The sequence below is a fragment of the Cupressus sempervirens genome, chromosome 11 (assembly GCF_028749045.1).
Source record: "Cupressus sempervirens isolate cs-2001-9-10 chromosome 11, ASM2874904v1, whole genome shotgun sequence".
Taxonomy (NCBI): domain Eukaryota; kingdom Viridiplantae; phylum Streptophyta; class Pinopsida; order Cupressales; family Cupressaceae; genus Cupressus; species Cupressus sempervirens.
In genome coordinates, this window is record NC_143128.1 from 578471828 (window position 1) to 578488142 (window position 16315).

Consider the following 16315-nt stretch of genomic DNA (forward strand, 5'->3'; position numbering starts at 1 on the left):
GAGGGGGGATCTTGATTACTCCATCCATCCATGCATCTTTTTTTTTCCATCTCTCCTTTTGGAGGAGGGTTTTTCCCATGAGTTTTTCCCTCTTTCTCTACTTTGTGAGACATTGCATTGCTTTTATACATGGGTACCTAACATGGCCTCATGGTTGGGACCCATTATGCTTTTCATCATAGTTTTTGTGAGCTTAAGTACATTTCCCTAAGCTACACTTAAGGGGTGGTGTTGGTGCAAATAAGTATTTATTTTTTACACTTTACTTAAGTTTACTTATGTTAATGCATTATTTAATTATTTATTAGTTAGTCACCTAGGAGTATGCATACTGTTGTGAGTTGTCATGTTGACAACATAGGAGTTCGCACCTCTTTTTATATAAATGGGGTCTACAACATCTCCACATGAGATACATATTATCATACTTATCCTCTCATCTACAATGAAGCATAAGACATGTGCTTAGTTGTCATGCTTATCTTATCTCCTAGCACCTTCTAGAGACATTCTAGATGCATCTTAGAGGCCTTTATATATAGGCACTCCTAGTGTGTACACACATGCAATAACATACAATAGCAATACATCAATTTTGGATATTGTTATCTTGATCATACCTTGTTTGTCTATTCTTGTTCTTGTACTTGAGTTCCTTGAGTTTGGGTGATTTTTATCTAAGGAAAATTCTTAAATGGTATCAGAGCTATACCAAATTCTTACAGTGCGGTTGATAGACTCATGTACTTCTTTCCACATGACCTCTCATCGAAGCTAGTTCTCAAAGTATGAAGTTTTTGATGGTGGAAAGGTGTACTTGGGTGATGACTCTCACCTAAAGATAGTTGGACGAGGATGGGTCATTATCAGATTCCCTAATGAATGAGTAAAGAGGATCAATGGGGTAATGCACATCCCTTGTTTGGCACGAAACCAATTATTTATAAGTATGTTGAATGATGTAGGTGTGCAATTTTTTTTCTCTAAAGATGCATGTAAGATGATGAGAGGATCTATGATGGTTGCTAAGGGTAATAGGAGAGGTACTCTATTTTAGCTTGATGTATGCATTTCTCAGTGCAATAGTTCTTATATTTCAAAGAGAGTAGCTATCACTTCATCCCCACCATCTGTAGGAGTAGTAAAAAAGGTTGTGGTTATTGGTTCTGATGGCAGTGCAAAATGTATACTTAAGGGTGCAAACACATTGGAAGGAAAGTTTCTTGCAAAAAAGACAATGTTGTGGCATATGAGATTTGGCCATATTGGTGAGAAGGGTCTTAGAACCCTAAAAAATAAGAACCTCATTGAGGAGTTAAATAATTGTGATCTCAATTTTGACTTCTGCAAACACTACATCTATGGTAAAAAAAATTGTGTTCAATATTACTCTAGTTCTCACAAATCTTTTGATGTTTTGGATCTTATTCATTCCGATGTATTTGGTCCTATAAAAGTTCCTTCAATCTCCAAGTCTTTATTTTTTGTATCTTTTATAGATGATTATAGTAGAAGGACATGGATTTATTTCCTAAAAAGCAAGACACAAGTCTTTAGTTGGTTCAAGGAATTTAAAGCCCTTGTAGAGAATCAAACTAGTAAGAAGATTAAGTGTGTGATAACTAACAATGGTGGTGAGTTTTGCTCAACAGATTTCAAACAGTTCTATAATGAATGAGGTATCGAGAGGCATAAGACAACTCCTTATACCCCATAGAAAAATGGAGTTGCAGAAAGAATGAATAGGACACTAATGGAGAAGGCTAGGATTATGCTTAGTGGAGTTGATCTTGAACAAAGTTTATGGGATGAAGCTGTGGCCACTACTTTCTCTCTGGTTAACAAATCTCCTACATCAACCCTTGTTGGTAAGACACCCATGGAAGTGTGGTCTAGTAAGAAGCCTTAAATTAGACATCTTTATGTTTTTGGTTGTGAAGCTTATGCATATGTTCCAAAGGAGAAAAGATCTATGTTGGAAAACAAAGTTGTCAAATATATTTTCATCGGATATGGTGTTGGTATGAAAGGATACAAGCTTTGGGACCCTGTGACTAGTAAGGTGTTGTATAGTAGAAATGTTGTTTTTAGAGAGCTAACATCTTCTCCTATTGTGCTACAACCAGATGAATAAGAAAAGAAGGAAGATATTGTTTAGTTTCCTCCTACCCCTGAGAGGAATGAATAGAAAGACCATGTTGGGTCTAATGATAAGGAGAGCTCTAGTAGCCTTGATACTTTAGAAGAAGAGGAAGAACAACCTCAACCTTAGCCCTTGAGGAGATCCATGAGAGTAAGAAAGTAGCCAAAAAGGTTTGGTTATTGTATTTGTGCCTTTACTTTGATTACTAAGATTGATGAGCCTAGATCTATGAAAGAGGCTTTGGATATGGAAGATGGAGGTTCTTGGATTAAGGCCATGGATGATGAGATGGCTTCATTAGATAAAAACAAAACTTGGGAACTTGTACCTTTTCCTAAAGGATAAAAACATGTTGGTAGAAAATAGGTGTTCAAGAAGAAATTTTGTGTAGATGGTAGTGTTGAAAGTTACAAAGCTAGATTGGTTGCGAAGGGGTACTCGAAGGTAGAGGGAATATATTATGGTTAAATATTCTCTCTTGTTGCAAAGTTGACATGCATTAGATTTCTGTTATCTCTTGCTATATCATATGATTTAGAGATAGAATAGATGGATGTGAAGACAACTTTCCTTCATGGTGATTTAGAGGAAGAGATTTATATGTCACATCCTGAGCACTACATTGTTAAAGGTAAAGAATCTTTGGTTTGTAGATTAAAGAAGTCTTGGTATGGTTTGAAACAATCTCCTTGGGTGTGGTACCTTAAGTTTGATTCCTTTGTGTTGTCAATTGGATTTGTAAGATCAAAATTAGATCATTGTGTTTACTTTAGAGTTAAAAATGATTGCCTTCTTATTGTTTCATTAGATGTTGATGATATGTTGTTGTTTGGGAAGGGTAAGGGTATGATTTATAATTTTAAATCTCAGTTGTCAACATAGTTGGAGATGAAAGATCTTGGGGCAGCAAGGTACATCTTGGGTACGGAAATCAATAGAGATAGGTCTAACAAAAAACTTTGGTTGAGTCAGAGTACGTATGTGAAGCCTTTGTTGGAAAGGTTTAGTATGGCAGATTATATACCATTGTGTGTTATTGTTTCTCTGGGAACAATGTTATTAGTAGATGATTGTCCAAAATCTCCTAGTGAGGTGGATGACATGAGTAGAGTACCTTATGCTAGTGCAGTTGTCCATCTTATGTATGCTATGGTCTATACTAGACCAGACATTACTCAAGCAGTGGGAGTTCTAAGCCTATTTATGGCTAATCCTAGATGGGTACATTGGGATGAAATTAAGCTAGTATTTAGATATATGAGGGGTACATCGGATTACTCCATTTGATATCATGATAACTCTTTTGGAGATGTACATTTAGTTTGTATTCTTGGGTTTCTAGATTCAGATTGGGAAGGTGATATTGAAAGCAATAGATCCACCAGTGCTTATGTGTTTACTATGTTTAGAGGTGCCATCAGTTGGATGAGTAAGCGACAACCTATGGTTGCTTTTCCCACTCAAAAGTTGAGTACATGGATGCTACTCATGCTTGTAAGGAATTCATTTGTCTTAGGATATTGTTTTCTAATGTTGGTGTTGATATAGGACATATTGCTATTTGTTGTGACAGTCAGAGTGCTATTTGCCTTGCAAAGAGTCCAACTTTCCATGCTAGAATGAAGCACATTGATGTGCAGTTTCACTTTGTGAGAGATATGGTGGAAAATGGAAAGGTAAATTTGGAGAATGTAGATAACATAAAGAATGTTGTAGATGAATTGACAAAAATAGTAGGTATAGATAAGTTCAAATGGTGTTCAGAGTTGATGGGCCTCTTGGCCTATAGCAGTTAATTCCTATTATGTTCTTGTTGCTCTTACAAGGTGTTCAACAAGTGGGAGAATGTTAGGAATAAGGTGTATCAACCTTGGATAATTCCAATTCTTATTATTTATTTTGTAAATGTATTTTTTAAAATAATGTGATTAAGCTTGAGTGTACATGTCTAGTTGGCATGTTGATGTGTCACTCCACTTGCATGTGTCAGCATCTTGAATTGTGTGTAAGGAAATCATGACTGAAATGGTTATGAAAGATTCCTATGATGGATTCCTATGATGCGTAAGAGCTATCTTTGGAGTATTTAATTGTGTAAGGAAATCATGACTGAAACAGTTATGACAAATTCCTATGATGCATAAGAAATTCCTATGATGCATAAGAGCTATCTTTGAAAGATTCCCTAAAAATGGAAAGTGCATTATATAAGCACCTTTAGGGTTTTAGATAAGATAGTGTGGAGTGTGAGGAGTGTGTTATTGGTTGCTACTAGATAAGTCTTCCATGTCTTGAAAGAGCTTGCACCATAAGTGTGTTGTAATCTTTGAGTTGAAGGTAATACATTGTGCAAGTTTTGGAGGGGTGGGGTTATTTTACAAAAAGATTTTTCCCCACCATCATATCTTTGTGTTTATGTATTTTCTTTCTCTATTTGTTTTATGTTTTCTATATTATTGTTTACATAATATCAAATCTAAAATTGTAAGGATTTGAAAGAATTTGCACATTACTTTCATTAAGATATTAGTGTAGGAAGTTATTTTCACACCTGAGTTTCTTACATTAGTTTCCTAGCAGTGACTTGAGATACTATATGTACTTCATAGACTCCTAGTAGGATCAATATCCTTAATAGGATCCTATTGTTTAGTCAATCATCTAGTAGGTATCATCCCCTTTGGGGTTTTCCCTTGGCTAGGGTTTCCCTAGTTAACAAAATAATAGTGTTATGATTTATATATGTGCATGGTTATATTTAGTGTTCAATAGTGTTGGTTTACTTTCATATGCAAGTTATAAAGTAATTAACAATATTCAATTATAGGAAAAAGTTTGTAGAATACTGATTCACGAACCCCTCCCTTGGTATTATTTATTTCTAACATGGTCCACTATCAACAATCCCCTTCCCAATGTGACTCGTCATGTCCTACATGAATTCAAACATGTGACCAAGATTTTGTTAGAAATAGGGAATACTAAGAGGGTGGAGGGTCAATTGGTATTCTAGAAACTTTCACCCAACTATGTATATTATTAATAGTCTTTGAGAATACATAAGCAATTAAATTAAAAAGTAAACATAACCATAATATAATACAACTCATAACACCATTATTTGTTAACTAGGAAAACCCCAGTGGGGATGGTACCCACAAAATAAGTACTAATCAAAAGTATCTTGTGAATGATATTGACCTTCTTAGGAGTTTATTACATCTATACAGTGTATATGTCTTTGTCAAAAGACACAACCATGTAAGGAGTTGGTATTATAATTTTTAAAGTAGTAATTTGGGCCCACCACCTGGACATGCATATATAATAGTATAATCTGTATACAAAATGTATAGATATGAAAACCTTTTTAACTGAGCCGATATCTTCAATATATACTTTTTCCTTTTTAGATTTATTCATAACAATTTGTATGAACTGCCTCTACTCTACTATAGCATAAAACTTGCATCATACAATAATCATATTACAATGTAATAGTCATCACACAAGTTCACACACAAAATTACTTTCCTTTATACACAATTGTTCTGTCCAATCGGCCTTTAAGTCTTCACATGTGCCAACAAAATCAAAATGACCTTTTTGCCACTTAGGTTTAAAATATGGGATCTCATCCCATAATTGTTTAGTTATTATTTTGGTCAACCAAATGGTAAGTACACAAAGTTGTGGTGCCAAAAGTGGGGTATAAGTGGCCACTATTTTTTTCTTCTAAAATTAATAATTTCAGAACTTTGACAAGAATTTGAAAATAATTACACAAAAAATTTAAGATATGACAAATTTAACAAAAGTAGTATTTCTTTGAATCTAATTTCTAAACTACTAACCTTTTTTTAAAAAGATTTAGTTTTAGGCCTTCAAAAAAGGGGGCCAAAAAAAGTGGTACTATTTTTCAAAAAAAAAAAACATAGTGCAAAGTGTGTCATGCCTTAAATTTTAGCTTTTGAAAAAAAATGTTTATTACTTTGGTCAAAATTTACCTAACATTATCTAGTTTATTCTACATTTTTTGGGTAATTTTATAATGTGTATTTTTTTATTATGAATTTTGTAAGTGGCACATCCCAAAAATGTAAAATATATGTGTGCTCCCACTAGAAATTATTAAAAATTAATCCAAAATCAAAACTTCTTTTTTTGAAAGTGTGTAGAATGGAGTCTAGTATCTAAAAAACTAACATGTTGCAAAATTTGATGAACGAGCTAAAATCTACACCACAATTAATACAAGTTGATTTTTGAGAGAAAATAGACATACATTCAAAACACATTATAGTTCAAAGACTTGAAATTGAATGAATTTGAAATAAATGATATGGTTATATAGCTAACAAAGAGATCTACAATATCATATAACTTGGTTTTATTGATACTCAACCACAAGGAAATTTGAAGGAGTGCACAAAAAAAAAATCAAACATTTTTTGTATGGTTGTTTCAAAATAACTCTTAGACCAGTTTAGAGCCTCCAAACCTTTCGGTTGGTTCCCAAGGAAAATCCAAGCCTTAGGCTTGGTGGTATCCAATGCTTTATATAGAGCATGTTCACAATATCTTGTGCACACTATAGGGGGGTTGCACACTATTCAAAGAATTTTTAAATTCAAGACTTAAATAGTGTGCATGCACTTTGCAAGGCTTGTATTTCAATAGAGAGGATGGATAGGGAGAGAGAGTAGATAGTAGATAGTAGAGGATGGGGAGAGAGTACATGGGCTAGGATATATATATAGAGAGAGTAGGGGAAGAAAGAGAGAGTGAGAGAGAGGATGGAGAAATAAGGATAAATAGAGAGAGAGAGAAGGGGATGGGAAAGAGCATGGGATAGGATGCAAAGAGAGAGAGATAGAGTGGGGGGGGGGGGGGGGGGGGAGAAAGGGAGGAGAGTGAGATAAATAAAAATAGAGAGAGAGGGGGGGGAAATAATTTGGTACCTATATGAAAATACATATTTGCACAATTTGAAGATGTTTGGCTATGGCATAAGAGGTTGTGTCATGTGAATTTTGATAACTTGGTAATAATTAGTAAGATGAAAATAGTAAGAGGATTTCCAAGATTCAGGAAACCTAATAAAATGATGTGTAAACAATGTCAAATGGGAAAAATAACAAAGTTTAGTTTCAAGAGAAATACCTCTTGTTCTGATGATATTTTAGAGTTGGTTCATACTGATTTATGTGGTCCTATTGGAGTGCAAAGTTATTATGGTGACATGTACTTTATCTTATTTGTCAATGATTTCTCTAGAATGATAACTTTGATGTTTCTTAAATAAAATTTTGATTCTTTTCAAATGTTTAAATGGTATTTGGCTAAAGTTGAAAAGGAAACATATAAAAGTCTGAAATGCTTGAAATAAAAAAGAGGAGGTGAATTCATATCAGAGGAGCTCAATACATTTTGCAATGAAAAAAGAATCAATTTAACACAAATGTCTGCAACAAAGACTTTACCACAAAATGGGATAGCTGAAAGAATAAATCAATCAATCATGGATTGTGTAAGAACATTGGTGATGGAAAATAATGTTTCACAAAAGTATTGGAGATAATACATGTAAGCGTTAATGTTTATACACTGAACCGAGTTCAAGTCAAGAAAGGTAAAAACAAAACTTATTTTGAACTATAGTATGGTTATGCACATAATGTCAAATATTTTAAAATATTTGGAAGCAAGTTTTATATATTTAAAGATGCAAGGAATGGAAAACTTGAGGCAAATAGTGATGAAGGTATATTCTTAGGATATTCTACCAAAAGCAAGGCATACAAATGTTTGAATACTAGCACTAAAAAAAATTGTAGAACATGAAAATGTTAGAGTTGATTAATTTGTATAAAAGAATTAAGAAGAATGTAAGAAGGAACCTAAAGATTACAAAAAATTTGTATTCATCTATGAAGGTGAAGGTCAAGTACCTTACCTGAACAAGAGAAAGATACTTTTGAGCATCAACAGACAGGCACTACCAAGTTATAGTAGAGAATCTTTGTCAAGTGTCAACAAGCTACTAAGTATTAGGTTATAGGAGTGGAGTCATAGAGAGAGGAGACTGAACACTAGACATAGGAAGTTGAGTTACAATAGGAGATACCCAGAGAAAGTGAGAAATCTGGAACATGTGAACTACACACGGAGAAAGAATATTTGAACCTGTGTTACAAGAATATGTGAGGAGACACGACACACCTTATCAAATCATTAGAGACAAGGATTCACAAATCATGACAAGAAACAAGATGAGGAGTAATACATTTTTATAATGTGATTTTGAGATGAGAATAGTTAAAAAAGCATTGGATAATGAAGATTGGATTAGAGAAATGAATGAGGAGAATTATCAAATAGAGTAGAACAAAACATAGACATTGCTACCAAGGCCAAAGGATAAGAACATGATTGGAACCAAGTGGGTATTCAGAAACAATCTTAATGAGAAAGGTGAATTCACAAGGAACAAAGAAATATTGGCTTGCAAAGGATATGCACAAGAGGAAGGAATTGACTATGGAGAGACATTTTCCTCAGTCACAAGGTTGCAAGGAGTAAGAAAACTACTTGAATATGATCCTTACAAAGGATTCAAGGTATATCAAATAGATGCCAAATTTGTATTTTTTAATGGAATCTTGGAAGAAAAAATCTGCATTGAACAACCTAAATGATTTATTGAACCTGACAAGAAGAACATGGTATGTAAGTTACACAAAGCATTGTATGGTTTCAAACGAGCCCCTAGAGAAAAGTATGAAAGATTACATAGATATTTTGTGAAAATTAGTTTTATAAGAACTAATGATAATAGAAATCTATATTTGAAGAGTGAATTTGAGGAAAACATATTGCTAGCTAAAATATTTGTTGATGATACAATATTTGGAGGACATGATTTATTGTACAAAACATTTTATAATGAGATAAAGAAAGAATTTGAGATGTCAATGTTTGAAGAGATAAAATTATTTGTTCATTTACAAGTTTATCAATGAATGGAGGTATATAATATTGAAAATAATTATTCAGTTGCATATTTTCATTTATGTTACAAAATTGTTGCACTCTAATCGAGCACTAGCAGTAGTAACTAAGCTCATAGAACTCTAGTTTCATCCAAGTAGAAGTTTAGAAGAAGCCAAGTTCAGTGATCAGGTGCAAATCAAGATGGGTCAGTAATTGAAGGATTCAAGTGTTAATCAAGTTAGGTTAGTTACCAAAGGGGTTATAGCAAAATAGTTTTGTTTTCTATTTTTTTAATGTAATATGGCTTAGTGGATCTTAATTATTTAGTTTTAAGGGCATTCAATCCAACTTGACATTGGGTTTCATATATATGAAAGGTCAAGTTGTGGATTCAAAAAAATGAACATATATAAAGAAATGAAGAAATGAAAGAAATTAAAGAAGTGGAAATAGATAAGATGCAATTAAAGAAGGATATATAATTAAGAGTACAACATTGAAAGAGCTGCAAAGAATATTCTAATCAGGGAGGATCCAAAGGATAAACCAAAACAATGACCTAAATTTGAAAATTAGTTTCTTTTTAATCAAGTCAATCATTGTTAATCTTTAACAATTATAGTAGTGAAGGACAAGGAACACCTAGAGGAAGAACTTTAGCAAATCAAGGATGCAACAAAGACCATCTAGGACCTTGAGAGAAGGATGGAGGAAAAAACACAGAATACATAATTTTAGTTTCTAGCTATTTTAGTTTTTGCTAGTTTTTTCTTTTTGGCTTTAAGCCTTTCTTTTAGCCTATCTTTTGTTTTGGCCTTTCTATTGGCTGTATTTTTGTTGTTGGGCATTTTAGTTTCATTAGCCTATGTTATGTAAGAACTATTAGGTTTTAGGATCCCTACGAAACTTGTTTTAGTTAATAAAAAAAATTGTAGCAGTGAAGAAATCTCTTAACAGAGTTGACGTAATAGTCATTCTTTTAAATCCTCTAACAAGGTATCATTTCTAGATTAAAATGTCTTAAGACCTCTAATAGGGCCACTCCTAATAGGGTTATTCGAATCCTTTAAAAGGGTCACACCTAACAGTGTGTTTTTTAACCTTCAACAAGGTTGAATCCTAATAGGGCTCACTAAAAAAGAGTGAAAAATTGTAACTAGTTGAATTGGTGGTTTTTCCAAATTGGGTTTCTATGTTAAATCTTGGTGTCTCATGTGTTCATGTTATTTTCTTAGTGCTTTATCTTTCTGTAACTAAGTTACTAAAGGTTAATACACATTAGTATGTCAAGATTTCTTTTTAACTGAGTTATAGTGAATATCTAGTTCTAACTGAGTTGTGTAAGGGTTTGAGTTAATAAGAAGTTTGTATTGACAATAAGGGATTTGGATTTTTTTTAGTGGAAACTAATTCATCCATCCCATCTCAGTTACTCCTCTTATATTTTCAACAATTGGTATTAGAGTTGTTGGTTCTTGTTGAAAAGTTTCAAGGACCTAAGATCAAGATCAAGATCTCTTATAGAAGAGAGATGCATAAGTTGAATAGAGACAACTTTAAAGCATGATAAGAAGTCATGAAGATGCAGTTGGGAACCATTGGAGATACAAGCCTAAGCTTCTTGGAGAACTAGTATGTGACACCTCTTGATTCTTTGACTGTGGATCAAATGATAGATAAAAAGAATCACAACACAATGATGATTGGCATTGATTTTGCTTTCAATTATTATAAATTTGATGAAGTCAAAGATTTTCCTACTACTAAAAAATGTGGAACAAGCTAGGAAAGATCTATGGAGGAGATGAAAATGTGAGGAGAGCGAAAGAGGAAAGTCTAAGAGGCCAATTTGATCAGATGAGAATGAGAGAAGATTAAAACATTTCCAAATATAGTTAAAGAATCAAAACAAATGTGACTACAATCAGAGCTACAAGAGAAAAAATTAATGATGTGACAGCAGTCAACAAGGTATAAAGAACTATTATTTCTATTTATGTAATTAGAGTGTTAGATATTCAAGAGATGAGATGTGATCCCAAAAATGATATAACTTTGGATGCACTAGTGGGAAGGTTAATATCTTTTGAGTTGGATAACTTTGATAACTATCTTCCTAGATTTTGGAACATAGAATCACCATTCAAAGATAAATTAAATCTTGGTAGAAAGGGAGGGAAATCAAAAGGAAAATAGTCTGATAGTGAAGAAGAAGAAGAGCTAGATGATGACCTTGAAGCTATTGAATCCCTTCTTGCAATGAGGTCACCAAAAGGAAAAGTTAAATATAAAGGAAAAATTCCATTGATTTGTTTCTCTTGTAAAGAAGTTGGTCACATTGTTGCAAGGTGTCCAAATAAGAAAAGAAAAGATGACATAAAATTCAACAAGTACAAAGGAAAGAAAGATTTCAAAAGCGTCAAAGACTAAAAAGATAAAGGTAACAAATCTTGTTATATTGCTAAAGATTCTGGTAGTGATGATGAAAGAAGGAATATATCCATCATAGATTGTGTAAGAACATTAATGATAGAGAAAAAAAGTTGCATCCAAATACTGCAAAGAAGCAATCAGAACAACAATTCATACCTTGAACCAAGTTCAACTGAAGAAAGTGAGAAATCATACACCTATTTCATTGGACATAAACTATCCAAGAATGATGATTCAAAAGAGTTAAATTAGATTTCCTAAAAATCTATGATTAAGAAACTTTAGTATGTTGTTTGGACAAGACCTGATATTGCATTAGCGGTTACTATAGTTGAAAGGTTTTTTGCAAATCCCAGATAAAATCATATGATGGTAGTCAAAAGAATTATGAGATATTTATAAGGTACTCAAGACTATGGTCTATGGTACAAGTAAGGAGGAAACCTTGAGTTAAAAGTCTTTAGTAATGGAGATTGGGCTAGAAGTATTGATGATAGAAAAATCACCAATAGAGGAGCATTCTTTATTATAAATAGGCTAGTGTCATGGACCAGTAAGAAACAAAAATGCATCTCTCAGTCTATAGCAGAGGTAGAATATGTTTCTATGCTAATTAATTGTTCTAACATAGTCTAAATCAAGAAACTATTGTCAAGAATAAAAAAAGAAATCAAGGATCAAATGGTTATCTATTGTGATAACACAAGTGCAATAAACATATCCAAAAAATCTAGTGATGCACTCTAAGACAAAATATTTTGTAATCAAGTATCATTTTCTAAGAGAATTAGTTCAAGATAAAGAGATTAGATTGAAATATGTGAGAAAAAAGGTGTAGTTTGTTGATATATTTTCCAAAGCATCACCTAAGGATGCATTTTTTTAAAAATCTTGGAGGAAAGCTAGGGGAAGATGCTCACTAGAGTATAGATTAGTGATGCATCAACCAAACTACATTGAAGATCTATCAAGTTGATACAAAGAAGTCAAAGGTCATTGCATATGAATCAATACATCAGGTACATTATAAAATCATTATATAAAGTCTTTGATATTTTATGTTAAAGAGGGAGAGATTGATTATATCATATTCATATCAAAAAAATTGAGGGACAACTTGATCACATGGAGTCTGAAGTAAAGATGTCAGAGCGAGTTCTCATGGATGAAGAATCTAAATGAAGCTAAATATATTATAAAATCTTATAAATCATTTTGATTTCTCTAAGTTTCATTTTCTTATGACATGTTATGTTGTACAATCATGCCAAAGAGGAAGATTTTTGAAACTAATTATGTAGTTATATATTGTCATTGATGTTACACAAATATTACACTCTAACCAAGCATTGCTAGTAGTAACCAAGCTCGAACAACTCCAATATCAGCTGAATAGAAATTCAAAAGAAGCCAAGTTCAGTGATCAAGTCCAAATTGAGCTAGATCAATCATTGAAGAATTCAAGTGTTAACCGACTCAAGTTGGTTACCAAAGGGGTTCAATGTAAGACGGCCTATAGCACAATAATTTTGTTTATTATTTTATAAATGTAAGACAACTTAGTGGGTGTTAACTATTTATTTGTAAGGGTATTCAAGCTAACTTGATATTGGGTTTCATATACACAAAAGGTCAAGTTGTGGATTCAAATAAATGAAAAAATTGAAGAAACGAAGAAATGAAGGAAATGGAAGAAGTGGAAGAAGATAAGATGTGAATAAAGAAGGATATCTAATTAAAAGTAGAAAATACAAATAGTTGCAAAGAATATTTTGATTAGAGAGGATCTAGAGGATAAACAAGAATAGGGATCTAAATCTGCAAATTAGTTGCTTCATTAATTAGGTCAATCATTGTTACTCTTTAACAATTGTAGCAGTGAAGAAATCTCTTAACAGAGTTGACTTAACAAACATTCTTATAAATCCTCTAATAAGATGGCATTTCTAGATTAAAGTATCTTAAAACCTCTACCAAGATCACTCCTAATAGGGTGATTCAAATCCTTCATTAGGGTCACACCTATTAGTGTGTTTTTTAACCTCTAATAGGGTTGCCTCCTAACAAGACTTACTTTAGAAGAGTGAAAAGTTGTAACTAGTTGCATTTGTGATTTTTTAAAATTGGGTTTCCACATTAAATCTTGGTGTCTCATGTGTTCATATTATTTTCTTACTATTTTATCTTTCTGCAACTATGTTGCTAAAGGTTAATACACATTAATATTTTAAGATTTCTTTGCTAATCGAAGTGAAAGAATATAAGATGTGAATAAAGAAGGACATCTAATTAAAAGAAGAAAATCCAATTAGCTGAAAATAATATTTTGATTAGGGAGGATCTAGAAGATAAACCAAAAGAGGGATCTAAATCTGCAAATCATTTTCTTCATTAATTAGGTCAATCATTATTACTCTTTAACAATTGTAGGAGTGAAGAAATCTCTTAACAGAGTTGACTTAATAGACATTCTTATAAATCCTCTAATAAGATGATATTTCTAGATTAAAGTATCTTAAGACCTCTACCAAGATCACTCCTAATAGGGAGATTTAAATCCTTCAACAGGGTCACACCTATCAATGTGCTTTGTAACCTCTAATAGGGTTGCCTCCTAATAGGACTCACTTTAGAAGAGTGAAATGTTGTAACTAGTTGCATTGGTGGTTTTTTCAAATTGGGTTTCCACATTAAATCTTGGTGTCTCATGTGTTCATATTATTTTCTTACTATTTTATCTTTTTGCAACTAAGTTACTAAAGATTAATACGCATTAATATATTAAGATTTCTTTGCTAACCTAGTTATATTGAATATCTAGTTCTAACCAAGTAGTGCGAAGATTTGAGTTAACAAGAAGTTTGTATTGGCATCTAAGGGATTTGGAATTTTTTTAGTGGTAACTGATTCACCCCTCCTCTATTAGTTACTCCTCTTATATTTTCATCAATATACATTACACAATTAAAGTATATCAAGGAGATAATATAATTTTGGAAAGGAATATTTGAGACTAGTTGGAACACCTATGGCTACTAGACATAAAATTTCAAAGAATGATGATTCTATTAAAGTAAATTAGACATTGTATAGATCAATTATTACAAAATTGCAATATGTTGTTCATAGAAGACCTGGCATAGCATTGTTTGTTGGAATTGTTGCAAGATTTTCAACTGGTCCTAAGGAGAATCACATGATGTTTGTGAAAAGGATATTGAAACATATAAAAGTAACAAAAGACTATGGTTTATGGTATAAGAAGAATTAAAATTTTGAATTGAAATTTTTTAGAAAAATTGATTGGGCTAAAAACATTGATGATAGGAAGAGTACAAGTGGAGGAGCTTTCTTCCTAGGAAGGAGATTGATTTCATGGAAAAGTATGAAGGAAAATTGTATTTGTCAATCCACAATAGAAGCTAAATATGTTGCAAGAATAGTTAATTGCTCAAACATAGTGTGGATCATGCAATTGATGGAAGGTATGAAGGAAGGGATTACTGATCCTATGGTGATATATTGTGATAAAAAAAGTGCTATAAACATATCCAAGATTCATGTGTTGTATACAAATTCAAAGCACATTTCAATGAAGTGCCATTACTCAAGGGAACTAGGCAAGACAAAGAAGTAAGATTGGAATATGTGAATAGAAAGAAACAAATGGTTGATATATTCACTAAGGCATTACTTAAGGATTCATTTTTGTATCTAAGAGGTAGGTTAGGGGTCATTCCCCTATCTAAACAAAACTGAGAAGAGATGCAAAATTGCATCAATTGTTATGATCGTAATATCTTACATAGTGATGTAGAAGATCACACTTTATTAGCTCCCTAAAGTTGTGAAAAGGGCTACAAGTAGAAGATGAAAGAGGGAGAGATGTTTCAAAGATTAGTTAGTACAGAAGATAAAGAAGAAGATATGTTCATACAAGTCTCATTCGTATTGTTGCCAAAGAGGGAGAAGTACGTCAAGTTACCATTAAATATCTAAACAAGCTAAGAGGCATGTCAAAGAGAGAGTCAACACAAATGGTACTAAAATGAAGAATCTGAACTAGTATCATAGAGGGAGAAGTGTGAAGAAACAAAGAGGGATCATATCATAGATTACATGGATAAGAATCAGAATGAAATTTAGTATTCTAATGAAGATTTGATATAGAGAACAAAGAGAGATGACAATTAAAATTAATAGAAAACTTTTTCCTTTCCTTTACATGGTCACTGAAGGTGTTGCCATCAATACCAAAGAGCCCAAGATTGTTGGAAATTGCAATTGGAACAATTTTTATGCTGTTATTGATGTCAAACCTTACTATAAGATGTTTTCTCATAGTTTAGAGTGTCAAATTATTTTATTGATGAAGAGAAATTGAAAAGATAAGATAACAAGATGAAGTAGTAAAGTCGTTGAGTAAAGAGGAGTAAGTATGATGGAACTACAAAGGGCACTTGATCAGTTAGTATTTGACAAGATAATGTGTTGTTTGATTGTTGTATTAAGTGAAGAAGAAAGATGAATTGAAGTTTAGAATAGAGGATTGATAGAAATTAATAAATTGAGTAAAATATGAGTCTGAAAAAGTGACAAGTTACTAGGTCAATGAAGATGTTAATTATTACTAAGCTGAAGATTAAGGAAATGAAGTAGTAGCCGAGTGATGGTAATGGTCAAGCAAGATAAAGAAAATTGAAGTTTAATGACTAGGCACAATGATAGTTGAGGAGCTAATATAAG